The sequence below is a fragment of the Centrocercus urophasianus genome, unplaced genomic scaffold (assembly GCF_019232065.1).
Source record: "Centrocercus urophasianus isolate 14NV4802_14NV808 unplaced genomic scaffold, USGS_Curo_1.0 seq_22, whole genome shotgun sequence".
NCBI classification, from domain to species: Eukaryota; Metazoa; Chordata; class Aves; order Galliformes; family Phasianidae; genus Centrocercus; species Centrocercus urophasianus.
The window spans coordinates 6,020,839-6,034,357 of record NW_024884778.1 but is presented as its reverse complement, the minus strand read 5'-3'; the positions used below and the strand labels follow the sequence as shown (position 1 = coordinate 6,034,357).

The window sequence follows — 13,519 nt, the reverse complement described above, 5'->3', positions numbered from 1 at the left end:
TCGCCCCTTTCTCCCCCTCCCCGCCCCCCGGAGCAGTGCCGGGGGAAGCGCCGGAGCCGGGCGGCGTTAGGGGCGGGCGGGCCGGTGGGGCGCGGGGCGCCGGGGGCCGCGCATGGTGCGCGGGGGGCGGAGGGGCCGGGACGGACCGACGGGCCGGGACGGGGGAACCGGCCGGCCGGCCGCCTGCCTGCACTCCCTCGCTTTCCGCCTCTCCCCCCGTCGGGCTGGTGGACGGGGTGCTCCCGGGAGCCAATTTAAGGGGGCGGGCTCCATAGATCAAGCAGGAGAAAAAGATCCCGCCCCGCAGAAGCGGGACAGCCTTCCTCTCCTCCCGCCCACCCCCCTCATCCAACATGTCACTTTCTTTCATTCGGAGGAACGCCGGATTCGCAAGTTTTCGCTAGGCAAAGTCCTCGCTGCGGCAGTACCGCGCCTGGATGGGGCGGGCGGGTCCGAAACACCTGGGCAGAGCGAGGTTCTGGGGAGAAGAGCCGCTTCCTCACTCGCTGGCAGCAGAGTGGAGTTTTCTTGCATAAAAGAAAGAAAAATGCCGGTTATGGAATCTTGAAGAAGTGAACGCATATTCAAAGAATCCCACGTGCAACATTTTTATAGCATTGCTTTCCTTCTGCATTTCTCAGATATGAAGCACTTGAAGCAACTTTATTTAGAGTTACTTTTGTGTTGTGCTATCTTCAGCATCCTGAGGGAAAAGAAAGATTATTTCCTTATCTAAAAGGTGTCTTTTTTTCTTTTCTTTTTAGTCTTGTTTTACAATTTTGAAGCTTTAGATAAAAATTTTAGCCATCCTTTAAAGCCGGGTGCAACTCAATGTTGTCTCCTGCTGTCCATCACACTTGTGCACTGGTTGTTCTTTCCCCCAGCACGAGGAAAGATGCTATGGAATTTTGAGGCAAAAGAAAATAGATGTGGAAGTGCAAGTTCCCATCACTTGCACTTCCCTTGGAACAAAGAACTGAAGCACCACTACTTTCTGCAGAAAGGGAAAGCCTTAAAGTAATCAGTTCAGAATTCACTTCTAGACAAAACAGTACCTCCTAAGTATTCTAAACTATCTGCTGAAGCCCTACAAACCCATTAGCAGATTTTACATGATCAGTACAGAAGAACATGCAAGCAAATCATCACCTGCACCAGGAGGAGGTCACATCTCAGCTGAGTGCTGTGCAGGAATCCTCACACTGGTAGAGTTCTACATCAGCACATCTCTAATGCAAACCCGTAATGGCACAAAGCTCCCACTGTGCCTCTGTTATGCCTCTGTGTATGAACTGTGTTTAATTTAAGGTAATTCACTCATGCTGCCTTCTCAGGCTCAGCAAAGCCAGTGTGCTTCCAGCCTTGGGTTGCCAGCATACAGCCAGCTCTAACAACAGCACTGGGTCTTTTGCATTCAGCTTTAGAACTGGTGCAAGCAGTTATTTGCAAAGGAACAGCTCTTCACAATAGCTAAACAAGGCTGTGTCTCCATGCACTCACCTGTTGTGAGTGAGCCTGCACCACATGTGATGCTAGTGCTGCAAAGAACTAAATGATCTTTAGGGTCCCTTCCATCCCAAGCTGTTCTATGATCTTCCTGTGCTAGTGGCTAATTTCTTGCTCATGCACACACACATTGAGAAAGAAGTCCTTAGAATAGGAAAGACACCAAACTATTCTGAACTAACTGCAATCTGCAAAGCTGGCTGGGGCTGCTGTACAGCCTTCTCTGGCTGGTTGTGAAGGAGTATGACATCCCAACCCTTCCCATGCTCTGTTGTGTCCTGATAGAGTCTGAAAAGCCATCGTGGTCCTGGGGCTTCTGGATGAAGGAAAATAAATGGGTATCTTGAAACATCACTGCATCATGGTGAGACTGCTTTGTTTTCTCAGCCTTCTCTGCCTTACCATCAATGCAATATCAGCTGTCGTGCTGTCATGCCAGTCTGTTGGGCTGCTGGGATTACTGAACCCCTGTCGGTTTTCTAGATCCTTCTCACATGTGCCCCAATGCTTTCGGTCTTTGGAAAAGGGGGATATGCTGTGGCTGAGCATGGATGAGATCCAGGAGCATAAGCCACATCCTGCATCTTAGGTGGGGCATGCATGGGAGTAGCAGGCCTTGAGCAATGCTGGGGGGAGACAGCGGAGTTGCCTGAGGAAACAGAAAGAAGAGCTGAGTCAGAACAGAGGGAGAAGGGTTACGTGGAGCTCATTCTGTGTTATGGGTGAGGGACACAGCCCTGCTCATCTCCTTCACACAGGTATTGGGAAACAGCTCTCCTGCTTTATCTGTGTGCCCCCGGGGCAGCTGCCATGCCGGGATGGGATTTCACAAGCACCCCGTGTCCCACTGGGCTGAGCCTCACCACCCCCTCACACCAGGGCTGGTGTTGGCAAGAGCTGAGATAAGAAAACCATAGAATCGTTAAGGCTGGAAAAGGCCTCTAAGAAAACCTAGTCCAACCATCAACCCATTACCACCATGCCCACTGAACTATGTCTTTAAAAAGTCTGTCAAAGCTTTACCTTCTTGCTCAGATTTCTACCAGTCAACCAGTTAATTTGGCTCTAGGGTTGGGGTTAAGGAGTTCAGGAGCTGGCATGGGTGATAAGTGGCAGCTCATACCTATGACATGGGTGGGTTGGATGGGATGGGCTGAAGTGTTGTATGAAGAAGCATCATCACGGGTTCTGCCTCTGATGTGAAACCTTGGCACACATAAACCAGGAGAGAAGGAAAGATCAAAACCTTCCTTCTTCAGAAGTAAGGAGCTGACCCGTGGAGCAACTAAACAGGCTCATCTGATGGGTCAGAGTTGAGAGGATCCTGAAGTGTTCCTGGGACCAAATCCAGGCTTTCTGATGGTCCTAGGAGCACAGCATTGCCTATAACAATGCCGTTTCTATTGACAGAAAAGTGGCACAATGTGCAGCACTTCGAATTTCTGCAGCTGGAGATTAGGAAGTGCAGAATGAAAGACGTAGCATAAGTAAACAGGTTACATGGAGATTAGAGAAACTAAGCTACAAACTGAAATTCAAATAACCTTCCTATTAGGAAGGATCTATTGATATTTACAGTATGGTAATTGTGCAGGCTTCAATCCTCACCTGGACAGAAGCAGCCTCTAAGAGCCCATAACTACTATGGAAAAATCCCCTTGAAAAACTTGAGAATTTTACCTACATAAATACTGCAAAAGTTGAGTTACAAATGCCTCTTCTGTAAACTACAAAAGGAGAACTCAGTCACAACAGCAAAACTTTAGTAGGGAATTCAGGCAGTACAAATGGCTGCAAGAATACAGGAGCAGACCACATTTCCTGCAGCTTTCACACTCCTTTTCACCCTACTTACCTTTTCCTCACAGGTGAGTGCAATCCCCAGTCACTAATCTTTGTTCTTTTGCTGCTCTGCCTCTCCAGGCAGGTGTCACCTACCTTTATCTGCTGCATCCATTCTCTTGCCCGATGATTATCCCAGGAGGCAGATGTTTCCCTTTGATGGCTGTTCTTCAGTGCCACCAGATAACCAAAGACAGCAAACATATTTTCTCCTGGTGTCTAATCTGTGTGCTCAGAAAGTGAAAGATTTAATTCCCCTCAAACAGCCAATCTCAGCCTGGTTTGCTTCTCTGCCTATTCTGGCAACAAAAATGCCACCCTGTGCTTTATTTCTCTCAGTTTTGGAAGATGTTCTCCTCACATAAAGGATTTTCTTTAAAGGCTATTTCTGTTAAGGATGTTCTTTATTTTTATTTTTTTAGTAAAAGCTCCTTTAATCTTTTCCTGTTTCTTTGGAGAGGCTGAGACTTGCAGGCTCATGGTGTACAGTTAATTTTCAAACTGATTTTCAGTGCCAAGCCTACTCTTTTGATCCAGATTATAAGGATTTAAATATACAGAATAATTCATCTACAGCAGCCACTTAAGTTCCTGCAAAGGGCAGCGATGTGCAGAGAAAGATTCGTCTCAGCACACACTGGGGATTTAGCACTTGGGAACAGAAGATGGAGGAAAAGAAAACACATCCCTTAGACCACTCCTCACAAGCAAGGGAACTGACTCTCTGTTCACCTTAGAAACAATTTTGACCCTGGAAAACAGATTCATGAGTAGGAACAAGGGACTGGATGGGAGGATCAGCAAAGCCCACGTAGATGCTGTGAATGTGTGGGATTTTCTGGTTTCAGGTCAGCACGGATGGACGTAATGATTGCTTGAGGCTTTCTGTTTAGAAGTGCTGGTTCCAGTTTGCCCCTCCCCAGCTCCCAGCATTGCTGCTGACCGTTCACGTACGGCGTGCACCTCTTATCTGCAGGGTGGGACAGCATGCCCTGAGCAGCCCAGCCCCTGTGTCCCACTACAGCCTTGCAGCTCCTCTGGCCTGACAAGCACTTACAGACCCCTATCCCCAACCCTTTTTACTGCAGGCAGCAATCTGGGGCAGGTCCTGAAGTAGCTGGGAAACAATTCTGTACCTTCCGGGATTTGTGCAAATTAAGCCATCAAGTGAAACATTGTATTGGTTTGTCCTTTCTTTTTGACACGCCATAAATCGAACAGCCTGAATGCACTCCTCTTGACTTTTGATATTACGTACATGTGTAGCCTTGCTAAGTTCCAGGTGTCTTTGCCAAAACGTTAGCAGGAGGACTAAGCAGATCAGATGTGTCATCCCACACCAAAAGGTGACCTGGGAATGGTGGGAATTCTGCAGGTACAAAAAGCTTTACCCTTTGAGCCATGTACTTTTATTCATATAAACAAATTATTGAAATGGCTCTGCAAGATATTACCATCAGCGTATGAAGAGGGGGCTCAGAGAGTCAGTTTGGCAACTGGCATGGAGCCCTGACCTGTGATCATTTCTACCCTCCCACCTAAGCTCACACATAGCATAAATATACGATGCCATGTTTCAGTGCAGAGATCATTAAAGCGCAAAACTGTATTTTAGGAGGGTTGTTTTCATTCTTTCCCTAAATAGAAGATTGTCTCCAGAGATAATAGGATACAACCCTCTGCTAGAGTAGTTTTTCCTATGCTTTACAGATACTGAGCTCTTCTTCCCTAAGGGCATCACAAGGTAGCCAGTTAAAAGCAAAGGCATCTATCCAGAGGAAACGTTGGCAGTGTTGTGTTTGAATGGTGCTAGGAACTCTGCTCTTATTATCAAACCATCACAATATCATCAATAGCTGGAAAACGTAGATGTTATACTCCTAATCCAGGCTCCTGTTAAAACCAATTCACTCAGAGATACACAGAAGCTGTGCCATTTCCAGCAGGCATTTTACAGCCCCACAGCAAGCTCATTAATACCCACCTGACAAGCATGCATACAGTGCAGCATTTCATTATCAAGGTGGAGTCTCTTACACTCCTATACCTCTGAGAACAGCACTGATGAGGAATGGACGACAGATGTCTAGGCAGTGGACAGTATATATATAAACATGTGACAAAAGCCTAAGAGGTGATTTGGTCTCTCCCCAGCTATACTGTATTTGCCATGGATGAGTGAGGGTTAAGCATGTTCTATTTTCAGACGTATAATGCCTGCAGCCATGTGCCCATTTCTCATGATGTCTCTAAGCAGCCAGGCACAGCCAGCTCAGGATCTGTCACTCCAAGTTTTTGCCCAGGTCACTGCTCTGCTGCCAGGTGCCTACTGCCCTGGCTTTGTTACCTAGCTTTACTCTCAAGCTCTGCTTGTGAGAGGAAAACGGCACTTTCCCAGTAGGAATTTACTGATGGAGTGTAAGAGATGGAACAGGCTCAGATGCAATAAAAGGAGAGCAAGCTCTGGACGATCTGCAAAGCTGATCCTCTCCCATTTCTACCAGCCACCTCTGCTCCACACCTCTCTGCCTTCTCACTCACTACCTTTTCTCATGGCAAAGGCTGTGCCAGGAATCCATACATTCTTCTACAGGTGCAAGAGAGCTACACGAATGAAGTGAATTAGCTGCAGCCTTCGTAACCACATTGTGTCATGCCACTTAGCCTTGGCTGTCACAGAGAAAATTAATGGAGTGTAAATCCCTGTTTGGAAGTGCAGAGCATCTCCAGCTTCTCCCTGTAACCCCTTCACTCCCTTTGAAAATGACATGAGATTGAGATCTCCCCCAGAGAATTGCAGCTGGACATTTTGGGTCATGATAGAAAGAAGTGGAGCATCCTCACAGCCAAGCTGCCTGGCTGACAGTTTCAGAGTGAGCTGTGAGACTTCCAAGAGGATCCGAGTCCTGAGACAAAAGCCTTCTAGAAACAATCTTCTTTTAAAGTTATTGTATGGCTTGGCTACAAAGATAAGGCACCAGATGGCTTGGGAAGAAATTTTAAGAGAGAGTTGTGCCGGTATGCCTGGAAGGATCTTGAGAGTTTACGTTTACTGTAGAGTATTTCTTTGGAGATGAATGTTTGTCAGGCTCATCAGTTTTAATTACCCAAAATGCACGTTGTTCCTAAATGCAGAAGGTCAAGAGGAGGAGTTTTTCTTCCTGAAGGGAGGACAACTAGCAAGAATCCTTTCCTTTAACTTTGTAAGTAGCAGACTGAATTGTGGAGGCTTACATTAAGCAGTTTTCATTCCAAATGATATCCTAAAGCTCTTTCTTTCATTGATGAATTATTAATTGTGCAAGAAGGTATTTCATTTTGTCTGTTTCCAGCCCTATGGAGTAAACAGCTAATTCTGTCAACTTCTGAGCATGCAAAAACATGGATCAGCCCTCAGAATTCCCTAGACCTTTACACCAAGTCTTTGATATTTGTATGCAAGGAAAGACAAACTTGGGTAGGATTACACTCCATGAGGATGCCAGGAGAAAGAAGCACTGTGGCTGTAGGAGTTAGTTAGCAACCTGAAAGAATTTGTCACAAATAGTGCTTTGACATATCCTCTTCCTTCTAAAACCAAGCACGATCAGTTTGCAGTGTGAATTACCACTACATACAGTAGAATCACAGAATCATAGGGGTTGGAAGGGACCTCCAGAGATCATCAAATCCAACCCCCCTGCCAAAGCAGGTTCCCTACACCAGGTTGCACAAGTAGGCGTCTTGAATATCTCCAGAGAAGGAGACTCTACAACTTCCCTGGGCAGGGACTGAATTTGATGACCCAGGCAGTTAGCACTCCCAGAATGTCTCTTTTCCAGCCAGAAGTGCTACCTAGAAATGGTTAGAGGGTTTGGCCCTTCCTAATAATCACAGTCATGGGAGCTGCTCACAGTCTGGAGGCAGATGGCAAAACCAAGGAGATGTGTATGTGGATAGTTTGCCTCCTATGCATGCAGCTATGGCAGCTCTGTTGAGGACTTTCTTGTTCTATGACCCATATCATATTTTTCAGGCCTCTATACTTGCTTTATACACTAGATTATAAGTAATATTACTGAATGTTGGTGATAGGAATCAGGCTCGAGTTTTAAGCCAGCTGTTTCCATGTTTCTTTCAGCTTAACTTTTAAATATCCCTGACATTCCCACTCAGAATTTTTAAAAGGTGGAAGCATGACTTGGAAATCACTGTAATGTGAATGGCTTTGTTGACTTAACTGACATTGTTTTGACATGACAGGGCCTACTGAGGAACCAAGACCCCTTTGTGCTAACTGCAGTACAAACACAGGACTGAAAATGAAGCCGGTATCAGAGTTCGCCTGCCTTATCACACTCAGTTAATGCATTACTCCACGCTAGCTCACCAGCAGACTGGCATTTGTTACAGGAACAGGACTAGCTTGGACAAAGTGGCAGCATTTTTTTACTAAACTGTTTTCATAGCAGGTTTCTGCCTGCAGCTCTTTGTAACTCAAAGCCTTATTCAGGATAGATAATTGTCCAAACCTGAGCCTTTTCACCAACCAACAAGTTAGGCTTTTGTGTTCATACAACGCCAGGATGGGGAGATGTTAGACCTTGGCTGAGAGCCCTGGACCCATCGTAGCTCATGTGTTGGCATCTCTCAGCACTCACAAGTGAACCAAACACCATGACAGCTAAAACATCACCAATGATGTGTAGTACTGGGCTCATGAAAACAAACTTGTGCGTAAACTGTTTGATTCTGTGAATCAATGAAATCCTCAGAACAGTGAGAATGTAATTCTGTAGCCCGAGCTATGAATATATAAAACCATCTGGTTTAGAGCAGCAGCATCTGATTGACTGCAAGAAATTTGACTGAGCACCACTATGAATGGAAAATAGGCCTAGAGCCAGGAGTCAGCATCTGACAATCTGACATGCTTTTACCAAGAATATCAGGAAAGACCCAGAGTCACCACAGCTCTGCTCCTCTTGCAGCATTGTAACAGTTCAGACCCCAAACTGTCTCCATGTCCTTCTATCTTGCAGCTGTTCCCAAGCTGCTCTCCTACAATCTTCTGCACAGTGCAAAGAATGAAAGAGGAGCTTCTGCATTGCTGAAACATACAAGAACTACTGCCCTGTTAGGGGCCACCTCCAGGACATGCCAGTGGTGGCAGCATGAGAAAGTGGTAAACCTACAGCAGTGCCTCACCTGAGCACCAGTGCATCTTCCAGAGATGTGCAGCTGGGTGAGCCATACCAGCACTGATGTCTTTGTGCTCCTCTGCTGAGCTGCTCCAAGAAAAGAGAGGTCCAGGACTTGCCTGAGGAGAGACAATACCAATATAAGACTCACTCTTTTGCAGATGCAGTGTTTGTGTTGGAAAGCTCAGCCTTGTGCCACCCGACTGTCTGACACTGATACCAAGTGTGACAGCTTAGCTTGTAGCAAGCATCCAGAAATGATGTGGCTAGGGAAGCCTGAACACAAATTCTGATAACAAATAAAACCCATAGTCTCGGTGGCTTTCAAATGCAGCAGCAATAAGATTGCCAATGGCAGTGAGCTTTTAGCAAAAAGATCTGTGAGATCTTTTGGTGCTCAAAGCTATAACTACTTCTGTCAAGGACAGAAATCTCATTCACTTTTTTTCTCTTTCCCTGAGATTTTCTCATGTCCTCTTGTCCTTCCTCCAGGCCACTTACAGTCTACTCAGGAGGCATCTTCCAGTGCACAGAAACAACCAGCTTATCGATATCTTCTCCTTTCTACATCCACTGAAAATCTATGAAAATAAGACAATGCATGAGTAGCATTTTAATTTAATTCAATTTGTGCTTACTTGGCAGAATCCTAGATATTTTGCAAGCAATCTATTCAACCCAGCAAAAAGCTTCCAGGAGAACAGGCATGAGTACGTGATACAGTGACATGGATGCATAGTGCCAGTTTTCATTTTTTCCTTCTGAAATGCTTTAGAAGTTTGCACTTCCCTATCCAAGCCATTTAGCAAAAGACTGAGTAACTTATTTCTTGAACTCAGGAAAAATGCACAAATGCAAACGGCCTCATACTGCTGCTGAAGGAGCCTAGAGTTCCCTGCAATCATGGGCTCAATTCCTGACATTGTGCCACCACAACCAACCCCTGGCCCTGGGGGTGTATGAATGGAATGGCAATTGGAAAAATTCACAGATTTTGCAAGCAATTTTACTGGTTGAAACTTTGCCCAAGGGACCCGACTCTCCTGCTATGAGAAAGGAGGCTCCTTTTCGTTTATAGTTGAGGTCAGTGGAGGGACAGAGCAAGGAAGTTTGGATTGCAGCAATTTGTACCTTATCTTGTTTATAGATGTAAACAGAAGGTTTACGCTTCCATTGCTGAGCTCTCCTCCACCAAAAATATTCAATGCACAGAAGAGGAGCAGGATAGGCAATGCATGTGCATACTTCCTGAGCATGTTTTGAGAAGTACAGTTAAAGAATCTGGAGCTTCTGAAGGGTGTGGAAATTAGAACATCCTTGCAGTGATTGGAAACAAACTGGGAAAAAAAAGCAAAACAACAAGAAAACAATCTTCCTGCAGACTGCAGAGGTCATTCCAGGATCTCCATAACGTCTGGATGTAACTCAAGTCTCTTACGGACTTGGGTCAACACCCATTGAAGCCAGGAGTCCTTTCATGAGCGTTAGGTCACTCCCAGTTGCTTCTGTAGTCATTGCCCAGACTTTTCTCATTTTAGTCACAGTACCAGAGTTTTGTATCGTTTGAAAAGCTCCAAAGCAAGGGACATATGGAGCCTACAAAAGCATAGTTATTGTGCTAGCTAGCTCCAGTCCCATGCCAAGCAAATTATTCATGCACACTCTGTGGATAGGAGGCACAAGCTTTCATGTGGTTACATGGATAAAGGGAGGAGAATTTGGGCCACTGACTCAGCCTGTCAGCAATGTTTCCCCCTAAATACAGCCATGGAGCTGCAAAGCAGATTTCTCACAGCACTGGCGGTGGGGCAGTACTCTCTTTGGAAAACGTGACCCCTTATTTACATGCCACTGGAAATCAGTATCATGTAAGGGTGCTTCTAAAATCTGGTCTTTCGATTATAACCTTTCATGAAAGTGACTGATTGAACAAAAGCAGCTTAGAGATAGCATTTCAAACAAGAATCAGACGGCTTGTCTGGAACTTGAGCAATAGCAAATTGCCCAGTCTGCTAGAGGAATGCCCATGCTATGTGATGCTGCACTCCTGCATCCAAAAGGAAACCTGACATTCAACAGGTGTTCAGCTTCTTGGATAGTCTCGCGGAGAGAGAGTTTGAGGATACACTACAAAAAGGTGCTTTAAAAAGGTACTACTCTTCTATTTCAGTTCCATGACCAATTTGTTTTTTTTAGCTTGCTGTCAGCAGATGTTATTCAATTACCATTGCAGTGGTCACTGCAGAGTGTGGGGTACATTTCTGCTTCAGTCGTCTTTGTGTCCAGTCGGCAGGAATCCTAAACACCCAGAAAAGCATTTTTACTTTCCCTATAGGAATACTTCTTATTTGGCATTGCCATGCTGGAAAAAAAACCAGAAACAAATAAAAAAAACCCCAACAAACCAAAACAAAACAAACAAAAAAAAGCAACCAAAAACCAAAAAACAACCCAAAACAACCTTGTGATCCTTTCACAAAGGAATGAAGTTTACTGTATTATTTTAGTAATTGGAAATAGAAAAGCCAATCAGGTGGCTGTAGTTGTAAAATAAAGCCGAGAGTAGTTCAATTCAATCTTTGTTCTGTAATACTTACATAATTCAGATCTGGAGACAAAAGCACTAAGGTCATGGATTAACTGTGGCTTAAAGATGAAAATAGCCTGAGGAAGTAAGGATGACAAAGTAATTACTAGTGGGCAAATCATATGTTAATGGGCACGGGTATGGGAATGATTTAGTGTACGACATTTAATCAACGTAAATTGAAGAAATATAAAAGCAAATTCAACTTTAAAGGTCTCCATGGATATATATGGCTAGTCTCTATAATTGAAACAGATCTACAAAAAATTAAAACTGAAGTGACAATATATTAAAATAATTGATTTTGTCATCATCAAGACTGCTCTTGAAATAGAGATAGTTCTCATGAATAATGCTTTTAATGTTTGCTTCGCTCAGGGATATACAACACTAAAATCTGTGCCACTCATCTGAGACACCAAGCAACTGAAAAACACAATACATAAACCCATCCCAAGACACTTTTCAAGAACTGTGCATTTTTCTAGATAAAAAGTCATATCTCAGAGGTAAATCATTTTGGCAATTCACTTTGCTATAGCATTTGAGGTAAATCACATCAAAGCCTTCCTGTGAATACCCAAACAAATGAGTTGAAATCCATAATAAAAGCTGTGGCAGGGTCTGTATTCACCAGTGCTGGAGTTCACAAGGCACCAAGCAACGCTGCATTAGGATCCCCTGTTGCAGGAATTACAACTGGAACAATAATAATTACTGTGCCAAATATAATTGCAGAGATTGCAAGAGTGCAAAATGGAGAAAAATTAAAGAAGAAATACTGTGACAAGAATGCATGCAGTTGTTCCCACTATATACCAGAGGAGAAAATTAGATTTCTAAACACATGGCCGAATATTCATTTGCCAAAGTAACAACTCCTGCTTGCACAGAAATCAGCCTTGAGAGCCTGTGGGATGTTCAGAGCTGGGAACAACTGAACACATCCAAAGGGAACTGCAATCATTTATTTTTTAGTGTTTCTGCAATTAAAGACATAATACCTGCACTCATTATCATTGAGAGGAAAAGCACACATCAGTAAAAATGCACATGAGCTTAGGTCTGGAATCGAATGCCTCCAGCCACCTCCTTGAACGTGTTTTTCTCTCTGGTCAGGACCTACTGCAAGGAATTCATCTTGCCTTAATTCATAGCTCAGAGCGGAGAGTTTACAGAAACCTTTTGGTTCTTTGTAACAGTGTTAGCAAGAGCAGAAATAGAACCACTGTTTTGGGATAATGTGCCTTCTTTTCTACAAACATTTCACTGCAAGCTCTTAAGGAGGCAATAAAATCATGTTTAGTTCTATAAATCTTCTTTGTTTAGGTTCATAATGTACCAACTTAACACTTACATTCCCCACATTCAGAACACCTAGAAACTTCTATCAGTAACCCGTCCCAAAGCAAACATGCCATTTGATTCAAAGATCACCTCTTCTGAAGAAGCATGCAATCCTACTGAGTGTTTTTGCTGAGGAACTGGTGGCTCTGCACAATCCCTTCTTGAGAGACAGCAAGATGTTAATGCCTGCTGTAAGCAGTGCTCAGCCAAAGCAAGCACTGAAAGTGTTAACTCACAGGCAGGATAATGTCTTATTTGGTTAAAGTAAAAAGTAAATAAATACGGGATTTACTGCAATTTAAGGCTTAAGACAAGATCAGATGCCTGTCATCTCCAAGCACCTCTCAATCAGCAAAAAATAACCCTTCACAATATAGATTGTTATTTTTTGATGCAAGTTTCTTTTTTTTTTTCCTGAAGAAAATGGAGCCGTATATAATTCTCTACTGTCTGGAGGGAGGCGTAGTATAAACTCAGCTGAAAACTTATCCAGGGCTTCTGGCAAGTCCAGGCCAGGAGTGTGTATTTGTGCTGCTTACCAGATCTCCATAGTTCATGAATCCCAGATGATGTGCAGGGGGAATCTCTTTAAAGGGATGTAGGAAGCTGAAACTGTCATCAGCTAATGAAGAGGGCAGGGAAACGAAAATGGAGCAAAAGGGAAAGTGGGTCTAGATCTTTGCTCCAGCTTTGCAAGACAGAGAACTAGCTTGCATTCATAGGAATTGCTGCCTTGAGCCATCTGACTACGTGGTTAACTTTCTTCCCTTCTTTATTTCAGAAGAGAGGAATCAACTCGAACTTTACTTCCAGACCTAAGTCTTGATAACGAGCACAGCAACACAGTCCAAACGCAAACACTGGCTACTATTTATAAACAGTTTAGAAGGACACCATAAACCGCAGAGGGAGGGGAATTCCTTCCCTCTCCCTTAAGTTTGCTGCCTCAGTGCACATGTTGGCATGCTTGAATTTACTCTCTCACATACCAGGAGGCCTGCAGCAGCAGATGAACTTAAGGCTATGCACACAGTCTGTGGCGGAGCCAAGTGGCAGC

General features: G+C 44.3%; 1 long non-coding RNA gene across 1 annotated transcript; it reads right to left on the bottom strand.

The window, feature by feature from the left end:
• Nucleotides 1-9,038: 9,038 nt before the first annotated feature.
• Nucleotides 9,039-13,126, bottom strand: LOC122163042. The gene is made up of 4 exons (XR_006169771.1): nt 13,002-13,126; nt 11,126-11,192; nt 10,754-10,826; nt 9,039-9,109 (listed from the first exon to the last, which is right to left on the bottom strand). It is a non-coding gene; the product is annotated as an uncharacterized LOC122163042 (long non-coding RNA).
• Between the last annotated feature and the right edge of the window lie 393 nt (nt 13,127-13,519).